The following is an 11,472-nucleotide window of genomic DNA, read 5'->3' on the forward strand; positions in this document are numbered from 1 at the left end:
CCATTGACTCCCATGGGTAAAACATAATACCACCAATAACAATAGGGTTCTCCTACCGGAGGAACCCTAATAACAATAGGGTTCTCCTACCGGAGGAACCCTAAATATATATGTGAGAGAACAAAGGTTGTGCTCTCGCCGAAGGCTTGAGCACACCCAATAATAATAATAAATATAGCTGCAGGCAGCAATGGCGGGTTCCTCCTCAGCATTGCAAACCATTACAAAATTGACATGACACAGACATGTATTTCATACATGTACACAACATTTCAAGACAATTGGATGAATGGCTGATTTGAAGTCATTTTTTGAAATTCTTCACAAATTGTCACTGTAGAGAAATATCCATGCTGCCGACATTATGGGTTCTTGAGACTTATTTGTTCCCCATTGGCAATAAGGCATGCGTACCAACTTTTAGACATGTTGGACTGACAGGGTTAAAATGCCACCCTTTTGAAAGTGACAACTTTGAAGCGTGTTGTGTCAGGCCACCTGTGCTCTGGTCAGGCCCATCATGCAGAGATCCATTCTTTAAAAGCTTTGATTACAACAATAACTTCATGAAAGTGAGGATACACTTCACTAAAGGAAGTGTGTAGGTTATGTACTACTACTGCTTGCTCTGCCCACACACTTTCCCCATCCATGCGGTTTCCCTCTATCCCAGCGCAGGTCATGCCAAGGCATAAATGCGGCAGCCGTATGAGTATTAGAAGTAGCCCAAAAAACATACCATACACAGTCACACTGTTTTCAAAACTGAAACTGGTTAGAAGACCATGGCTATTAGAACTCTACCTGAATTGAGCTCTCTCTAGAGTCTCAGTCAAACAACTGTCAAGAGTCATGTAGGGAACTGGACCAAGGTATAGCTAATGTCCAGCTGTTAGCAAGTGTACCTTGTGATGGTACAGCAGCTTAACAATACTTTGTCATGGTCAGACTCTCTGATCCCATTAAACTACACAACATGCACAATCAGGGTGACCAACAGTATTATCTTAAGTAAAAAACAATAACATTACACACATTTAAGTGAACGAACACAACAACTGAAATCCCTTGCACAGCTGTTGTAACCAAACTATTTTCCACAGCTATTTGCGTTTTTGGTGTGCACTGCATGCTGGGTACCCAAGGGCGCTGACGCTACAATATTTATTATCTAGCTGTCTTCCGGCTGTGTAATATGACGAGATGCTAGCGATGCAAACATGAAAGCTTGTCTCGGGGGGTCATGCATGTGATCTCACTACAAGCTTTTGATTACACGTGAGGACTGTTAGCAAAGTATTTCTATTCGTGTTTTGTTAGTGATTGAATGGTAATGTCAGCTAGCTAAAAACAATGTTAGTTAGCTTGGCTAAAATGGTTTTCATAGCAACAGATATCAACAAATCAGATCAATCTAACTTTATTCAGAAGGGGGGGGGGGGTGGGAACATATAAACTAGAGGTGAAATGGTAGGCATTGTTCTGCCTTGAAGCTGCGTGCGCATCCTCATTGTTTGTAACCACCAACCCATCTATATGTAAAGATAACATCCAAGCTAGCAATTTCGCCAAATTTGACTGCAGATTTTTTACACCATATGTACTTCGTTATGGTTTTTGAGTCAAACAACTTGCTAAATGATTAAATGTCTGTTAAATGTCAAATCCAACTTTAAATGTATAAAAGAGAGAATTAAACCTAGAGGTTGAAAAGGCTACGTTTGTCTAAACTGACATGCACAAACTCAGAGCACTGAGTTTCAACATCCATGTACACATTTTGTCTCTATTTTTTACTCTACTCTTTAACGCATGACTATGTTTAACTTAATGTCAGCACCTCTCTGTCATCAATTGTCTCTGGAGTGGGGGATGGGGGCTTCTTATCCAACAAATTACATCCCTGAACTTTTAAAACATATCAATGGCCTACTACAATTGTAAACATCCTTTGGCCTTCCCATGCTGGGAAGAAAACTACAGTTTTTCTTTGATTAAACGTTGACCTTGAATAAACGCTGCACCAAAAATGAACATTGTGTAATAAATGGCACCTTCGATTAAACGCCTCCCCCAAAAAATCAGAAAACGGTTATTTAATTGGTTAAATTAAAACACAGTATTTATTACACAAGTAATTTACAAGTGTAGCATACTATTATCCCATGAAACACTGGCAGGCGCAAGTGTCTTTCTTGCTACAGATTTATTTGAAGCTTTTTCTCCAAATCCACCGTTAAAACTAAACTCACGCTGTAATGAGAAAATAAAGACCACATTAGCTTAATATGAACATGCAATGACATGCGCAGCATGTAAATAACATTCACCAAAGTCAAATACAGACACAAAACAACATACTTTGTTGGCTGCATGCTGTAGCCTACACAAGGGAATAGAGGTTTCCTTAGATTGCTAACAACCTCTATAACAACCTTAAACGTATCACTTAGAGTGAATGTGCATAAAGCTCCAGGACCTGACAACATCCCTGGCTGTGTTCTCAAGGCCTGTGCTCCTGAACTGGCAGGTGTTCACTGACATCTTTAACCTCTCCCTGTCGCAGTCTGTCGTCCCCAATAGGTTCAAGGGGGCCACCATCATCCCAGTCTCTAAGAAACCATCAGTGAACTGTCTCAATGATTACCGCCCTGTTGCCCTGTTGTGATGAAATGCTTTGAGACGTTAGTCAAAGACCACATTACATCCTGCCTGTCACCTGCATTAGACCCACTCCAGTTTGCAAATAGGCCGAACAGGTCTACAGATGATGTTGTAGCTTTGGCCTTGAACACTGCTCTCTTTCACTTGGATCAGAACAACATATACGTGCGGATGCTCTTCATCGACTTCAGCTCCGTTTTCAACACCATAGTACCATCAAGGCTCATCATAAAACTACAGGACCGGAACATCAGTCCTTCCATGTGCAGCTGGACAGGACACAGGCAGTACGGCTAGGTAACATCACCCCACCAGTCTAACACTCAGCACTTGTGCCCCACAGAGTTGTGTGTTAAGCCCACTGTTGTACTCTCTGTTCACCTATGGTGTGCAGCCACAAACAGCTCCAACACTATCATTGTGTTTGCTGATGACACCACCATTATCGGCTGCATCAAGAATGGTGATGAGTCTGCCTACAGAGCAGAGGTGGCAACAATGACATCCTGGTGTCAGCATAACAGCCTGTTGCTTAATGTAGCAAAAACCAAGGAGTTGATAGTGGACTACAGGCGGCTGCAGGGAGAACATGCACCCATTCACATCGAGGGCACAGCTGTGGAGAGTCAAAAGTTTCAGATTTTTTGGTATCAACATCAGTGAGGATCTGAGCTGGACCACCATATTGGTGTGGTTACAAGGACAGCGAAACAGAGGCTCTTTTTTCAGCGGCAACTGTGGAAATTTGGCATGGACTGCACTATACTGACCAATTTTTACCGGTGCACCATTGAGAGCATACTGACTGGTGGCATTACAACATGGTTTGGCAACAGCACTGCCCAGGACAGGAAGACACTACAAAGAGTGGTCAAATCTGCACAGCGTATTACAAGGACTGCATTACCATCCATTCAGGACCTTTACAGCCAGCGGTGCAGGAGAAAGGCCAAGTGGATCATTTCTGACCCTAGTCATCCCTGCCACAGTCTTTTCTCCCTCCTGCCTTCTGGAAGGTGATACAAGAGTATAAGGTCCTGTACCAGCAGATACAGGGATAGTTTTCTCACACATGCCATCAGGATGCTGAACTGTCCTTGAAATATCTTTTTGCACTACAATTTTTCTTATTTTTTCTACCCTTTTTCCCCATTCTTTAGTATTTAATTTTTTTATTCTGCAAGTTGAACGGACATTGAGCACAAAGAATTTCATTACTTATAAATGCTGTTTATGAGTATATGATAATAAACTTGAAACTTATCAGAGCTTTAAATTGTCTGTGCTTCGCTTGCTGTTAGGTTGTCGACTCTCTCACTCATGAGCGTCCCAAAAGGCCTTCAAAATAAAGTCACGTAATAATTCTGAATACAATTATATAATTCTAAATTAAGACATTGCTTGAAAAAAAATTATACATTATTATAATGCAATTGCGACAATTGCATTCAGGCCTATAGATAGTTACACATATTGTATACAATATGGCGAGGTAGCTGACTTAACCATTCCTGAATGTGCTTTTCATCAACACCAAGTTTGCGTGCTATAGATCTGTTGCTGGTGGTGAGTGCTTTCTGCACAGGTTTCTGTTTGAAAGCTAAAGTGTAAGAATGTTACAGCATGCTGCGTCAGATTTGTACACAAAGTAGAGACACGCGCGGCATACATTTTACACTGGGCTTTTGTTTGACTTCCTTGTCTATTCTGTGTTTGTCTATGGCTGCACTGCAGCTACAATTCACTGAATCTCTCTTACCAATTAAACGTTGCCCTTGAATGAACGCCACCCTCGAATAAACGCTGCACCACTAACTGCTCTATTAAAAGGGTTCACTATGAAGCAAACCATTCTAACAAAATAATAAAAACATTTACAATGATTTCAACAAGAAGTCTCTCTGACTTGACAACTCTCTAAACAAGCAACTTTCCAAAGCAATCTCTGAAACAGCTGACCAGTGTGGTAATTTTATGTTGACAACTAAACCGCTGATTGGAAGTGCGCGGCTGATTGCCAATCACGAGATAGGGAGACTGATAGCCAACCGCCAACAAACGCTGACTAGACCATACCTGCATGCAGCGAATAGAAAGAAAGAGGGGAGAAAAGAAAAAACACACAACCACAACTATACAGACTGAATTAGGACATTTTAAACATGGGTCCGTAACAAAGACGTTGTTAAAAATGCTCATTCACATTCATTTTTCTCAATTAATCTTATCACTTAAACACACTGGTTTAGCATTTTTTCCCACAAGGAAGTCTAACCTCAACAGTGGATCCTTGGTCCCTGGATCTCTTGCTGGAACATGGCATCTAAAAAACACATAGAAAAACCATCAAAAACTATGAAATGTAACATACCACACTACTGCTTAACAATTTCATAGTCTTACATTATCATAACTTCATACTCAACAGTTCTAGTATACAGACCTTTAAGAAAATATTGAAAGGGTTAGGATTCTCAAAACACCAATCTCTGTACTTAAAAAAAATATTTAGACATCCATTATTTACCTTTATTCAATTTACACTGTCTACATTCAAATTTAAGTCTGTAAAATGTAAACATAGAGAAACGGACTCGACTATAAATACAAATTAAGACCAATTGAGAACAATTTATCTTGCAAATGGTTTTTACTTTAAATTCATGTTTCACCAAAAGAATCATCACAGTTTAACACAAATAACCAAACCTTACTGTTAAAATACTGCCAAGCCACTGACTCACATTAGAAAATTAAAACAAATAAACATAGCCTAGAAGATGTACCTGTAGGTCAATTACATAATCAAGAGCATGGAGTAGGAATGGATGGATGACAAAATACCCCGCCGAGCCCAATCCATTAAATATTTCCTACCCATAAGTTAATTTCCTGAAATGCAATAATTCACCAACATTTTGACAATTTCATGCTCCAAACTTTGTGGGAACAGTTTGGAGATGGCCCCTTCCTGTTCTAACATGACTGTGCAACAGTGCACAAAGCAAGGCCCATAAACACATGGATGAGCGAGATTGGTGTGGACGAACTTGAGTGGCCTGCACACAGTCCTGACCTCAACCCAATACAACACCTTTGGGATGAATTAGAGCAGGGACTGCGAGCCAAACCTTCTTGTTCCACATCAATGTTGGACCTCACAAATGCACTTCTGGAAGAATGGTAAAACATTTCCATAAACCTCTTAAACCTTGTGGAAAGCCTTCCTAGACGAGTTGAAACTATTATAGCTACAAAGGGTGGTCCGACATCATATCCTATGGTTTAAGAATGAGATGTCACTCACGTTCATGAGCGTGTAAAGGCAACCTAGCGAATACTTTGGCAATTTAGTGTATAAAATTGATACAAATATAAAATGTTATCAAGAGATGGGAAATCGTGCAGCATAGTACAACATGCCGATTACAAACGTATTGTAGCTCTATAGGCTTTCAATGGAACTCCTAAACGATCAAACCATGAACCCAAACAAAGCTAGCAAGCAAAACAACCATGGTACCATTGCTACTTGTTTAATGCTAGGTAGCTCTATCTGTGCAGCAAACTAGGCTACCTAGCTACAGTTTGGAAAAGAATAACTTACGATGTGAAGACCGTAGAAATAGAACAACCCAACCGCATAGTTACGCACAGTATACAAATTTCAAACGCGTCTCACAGAAGCAAGTATAATGTTAAAGATTGTACGGCTTGCTAGCCTGTAATACTGCCTGTACAAAGAGAAATCCTTAGCTCAGCTAGCCTAGATAGATTAGCTGCTATCCTGTTTACAACAGTATAAAAGTCTTCAAGTTATCATACGAATACAAACGCTAAAATACATGTTTTGTACTGCCGTTGTAGGCTCTTATTACTCACTGTCAAATGTAACAATGAAAATCTCTGAGGGCTGCAGGAGTCTCGTCAGTCGTTGTCTTCAAGTCTTCTCCAACTATAAAATGGCCTTCTTCTTGTGCGTCGTACCAAGCTCGCGCGTGTGTCAAGGGGCTCTGGCCCCTTTTGTGTGTGAGAATGTGGAGCACGCGCGCACAGGAGCAAAGGGAGAGAGGATTTGGGGAAACAGCCCTAGAAATTAGCCAAGCATGCATGTTTCAAATATTCACTAAAAATCGAGTTTTCATGTTACAGTCAACTTTTTCTCAGATTTGTGTACTCAACATTCTCAAGAGTCTTCATATGAACTAGTGATTGAATCAGAGTATCAGTTTTTGGCCGGCGGATGTGTAAAGCATTATTTTAGCATTAGCAATAAATTCAATTTGCTTTATATCAATCATTTTTTGAGGTATGAAGTTGCCTTTGCACATGGTAACATGTTGTAGTGTCTTCCACGTGACATACCAAGTTTGGTGTTGATATCTCAAAGATTTGCTGAGATTTGACCAAACGTCCTGTTTGGTTGCTTTGTTGCAGATTTTGATTGGCTCTACCGGACAAACGGTTTTGAAAATCAGAAATCCCTACGATAACTTTTGTGAGGCTCAGTCTGGATATCATCTATGGCAATTTTGAAGAAAATTCGACCAAAAATGTAGGAGGAGTAGGGAAAAAACGCGTTTCCTTAATCTTTATTGTACAGAAAAATCCAATATGGCGGCCGTTATAGCTTCTTGAGGCTTTTTTATTCCTCTTGAGAAATAAGGCATATGTAATGAATTTCAGAATTTTGGGACTTATGGCCTGCAAATGGCATCAATTTGAAAATTGACATATTGGGGCGTGGCCTGTAGCGCCACCTATTGTCTCACACGGCCCATGTTTGGTATGGTAGTTACTAATGGTCTGCAGTTTCAACATGCCAAATTTCACAACTTTTTACGGTACTGGTCTAGGGGCTGCCATTGACTCCCATGGGTAAAAAATAATAATACCACCAATAACAATAGGGTTCTCCTACCGGAGGAACCCTAATAAAACTAACAATAACAATAGGTTTCCTCCTTACGGAGGAATCCTAATAATACTACCAATTACAATAGGTGCCTCGCAGCTTCGCTGCTTGGCCCCTAATAATAATAATAATAATACTAACAATAACAATAGGTGCCTCGCAGCTTCGCTGCTTGGCCCCTAATAATAATAATACTAACAATAACAATAGGTGCCTCGCAGCTTCGCTGCTTGGCCCCTAATAAATATAGCTGCAAGCAGCAATGGAGGGGCCAAGCAGTCCAGAGCAGGACATGGCCTCCATAGCACTTGTGCAACAATTAAGTCACAACAACCTGTTGCACTCATGCAACACACCAAGTTTGGTTGAAATATATGTTTGCGTTCAAGAGTACTGAGAGTTCAAAGTTATTTTTCTGGTATAACACTGCAGGCCTCCTCTGCTCCTCATGGGAACGATGGAACCCAAGTCTGGTGACAATCGCACAAATGGTTGCTGAGATATGCTCTTGCGCCTCGTTTGGCGGCTTTGCCACCGCTTTTGATCGTCTCTACCGAACAAACGTTTTTGAAAATTGAAAATTCATCTGATTCTTTTTGTGAAACTAGGTCTAAAGATCATCTTTGCCAAATTTGGTAAACATTGGACAAAAATTGGGGCGTGCAAAAGGTTTTTACACTTTTCCATAAAATCCAAAATGGCGGCCACGTTATTGTGGCGTTTCTGCAGCTGCCTTGCAGTAAAGCTTTAGTTAGCCTAGCTATCCCCCAAGTTAACAGATGCGAAACGAATGTTCTGCTACAGGTAGTCACGCGTGTTTTCGTGACGTTAGTGACGTAGTGACGTTAGTAACGTCAGTGACTGTGGCTAGCAAATTAGCCACCGTTAGCTTCACTTTTCGCCACAAAAACTTATCTTGAGCCTAAACCATGCAACTGAACAAAATGAATAAAAATACAAGCAACTCAATCGCTACCAAGACGAAACTTTTGACACCTAGGTTGTCTATGTAGGCCAAATATTGACGAAGATTTAGGGGGGCAAAAATAAATAATAATAAATATATATGTGAGAGAACAAAGGTTGTGCTCTCGCCGAAGGCTTGAGCACACCCAATAATACTACCAATTACAATAGGTGCCTCGCAGCTTCGCTGCTTGGCCCCTAACTAACAATAACAATAGGTTTCCTCCTTACGGAGGAATCCTAATTATAAGAAAAGGTAGAAACACTTGAGGTGGCTGCGCCGCTTCGCGGCTTGGCCACCAATAATTATAAGAAAAGGTAGAAACACTTCCTCCAAAACATTGCGAACCATTGAAAAATGTATATTCTTCACAAATTGTCACTGTATAGAAAACTCCATGCTGCAAACTTACCAATGGGATACCAAATTTGAAATGCAATACCATCAAGATCCACAAGGGCCTTCGCTTCAAGCCAAGGAGTGAGTGGGGGCTTGGTCAGCCCACACTTTCCTGAAATGTTGTGTGTGTGTCTTGCCAAGCTAGCGCGTCTGTTGTGCTTTCTTGATGAGGGAGCTGATGTTCAGTTCCCACTTGAGGTCCTGGGAGAGGATAGTGCCCAGGAAGCGGAAGGACTCCACAGTGTTGACTGGGGAGTCACACAGGGTGATGGGGGTGAGTGGGGCTATGTTTTTCCTGAAGTCCACAACCATCTCCACTGTCTTAAGAGCATTGAGCTCTAAGTTGTTCTGGCTGCACCAGGTTGGCCGCTTCCCACCTATAATCATATAAGCCCAATAAGGGTGGTGTCGTCCGCAAACTTCAGGAGTTTGACGGACGGATGACTGGAGGCGCAGCTGTTGGTGTACAGGGAGAGGAGCAGAGGAGAAAGGACGCAGCCCTGAGGTGATCCGGTGCTGATGGACCGGGAGTCAGAGACTTGTGTTCCCAGCTTAACGCATTGCTTCCTGTCAGACAGGAAGTCTGTGATCCACCTGCAGGTGGAATCAGGCACGTTCAGCTGGGAGAGCTTGTCCTGAAGCAGGGCGGGGATGATGGTGTTGAAGGCAGAGCTGAAGTCCACGAACAGGATCCTGGCATAGGATGCTGGGGAGTCCAGGTGCTGTAGGGTGAAGTGGAGGGCCATGTTAACTGCATCGTCCACAGACCTGTTGGCTCTGTAGGCAAACTGCAGGGGGTCCAGTAGAGGGTCTGTGATGGATTTAAGGTGTGCCAGCACCAGGCGCTCGAAAGACTTCATTACCACAGAGGTCAGGGCGACGGGTCTGTAGTCATTATGTCCTGTTGGCCTTGGCTTTTTTGGCACAGGGATGATGGTGGAGGACTTGAGACAGGCTGGCACATGGCATGTCTCAAGTGAGGTGTTAAAGATGTAGGTAAACACCGGAGACAGCTGGTCAGCGCAGTGCTTGAGGGTGGCTGGAGAGACAGAGTCCGGCCCAGCTGCTTTGCGGGGATTCTGCCTCTTGAAAAGTCTGTTAACTTCACCCTCCTGAATGGAGAGAGTCGTCACTGTAGAGGGGGGGAGGTGGGAGGCCTCCTGGGTGGGAAGGGGTAGTTCAGGACAGTCCAATTGTCTTTCAAATCTGCAGTAGAACTCATTCAGGTCGTTGGCCAGGCGGGAGTCGTTAGTGGAGTGGGGGGCTCTGGGCTTGTTGTTGGTAATCTGCCTGAGCCCTCTCCAGACAGAAGCAGAGTCGTTTGCAGAGAATTGGTGTTTTAGTCTCTCAGAGTACAGTCGTTTAGCCTCCCTCACCGCCTTGCTAAACCTGTTCTTCGACTCCTTGAAACTGTCTTTGTCCCCACTTCTAAACGCGGCCTCTTTCTCTGACCTCAACCTTCTGAGTTTAGCTGTAAACCAGGGTTTGTCGTTGTTGTAGCTTACCCTGGTGCGTGTTGGTATACAGCAGTCCTCACAGAAGCTGATGTATGATGTCACAGCCTCTGTGAGCTCATCCAGACTATTGGTAGCAGTCGTGAACATGTCCCAGTCAGTGCAGTCCAAGCACGCCCGCAGATCCTCCATAGCTTCACTGGTCCACTGTTTTGATGTCCTCACAGCAGGCTTACAGCGCTTTAGCTTCTGCCTGTATGCAGGAATCAGGTGGACCATGGTGTGGTCAGAGTGACCCAGTGCTGCTCGGGGGACCGCATGGTATGCTTTGCTGATTGTAGAGTAGCAGTGATCCAAGGTGTTTCCTTCTCTGGTAGGGCATTTGATGAATTGTCTATATTTTGGGAGTTCTTGAGTGAGATTGCCTTTGTTAAAGTCGCCTAGCACAATAACCAAGGAATCCGGATTTTCATGCTCCACACTCAGTATCTGGCTGGCGAGCACACGTTGAGCCTCGTTGACGCTAGCCTGCGGAGGCATGTAGACGCCAACCAGAATGAATGATGCAAACTCTCGTGGCGAGTAAAAAGATCTACAGTTAATAAAAAATGATTCCAGATCAGGAGAACAGTGCTGCAGAATCACTGTCACATCTTCACACCAGCCACTGTTAATGTAAAAACAAATACCACCGCCTTATTTTTGCCAGAGAGCACAGGGTCACGATCCGCTCTCAGCAGTTTGAAACCTGCTATCTGTAGCGCAGAGTCTGGGATCAGTTCACTCAGCCATGTCTCCGTAAAGCACAAAACGGAAGATGAATGAAAGTCTCTGTTTTTCCACACTAGTAGCTGAAGTTCATCCAGTTTGTTGCTCAGTGAACGCACGTTGGAGAGAAATATCCCCGGTAACGCTGTGTGTACCCCACGCCGACGGAGTCGCACCAGAGCACCGGCTTGTTTGCCTCTCCTACGACGCTTCGCTGCTAGGACAAAGCCGAGGGTGGCTTTGACTATAATTCCTACTAATTCTGCCGCTGGAAGCAGAAAAGTGGGAAATAAATCCACAGGAGT

This window comes from Osmerus eperlanus, chromosome 7 (genome assembly GCF_963692335.1).
Source record: "Osmerus eperlanus chromosome 7, fOsmEpe2.1, whole genome shotgun sequence".
NCBI classification, from domain to species: domain Eukaryota; kingdom Metazoa; phylum Chordata; class Actinopteri; order Osmeriformes; family Osmeridae; genus Osmerus; species Osmerus eperlanus.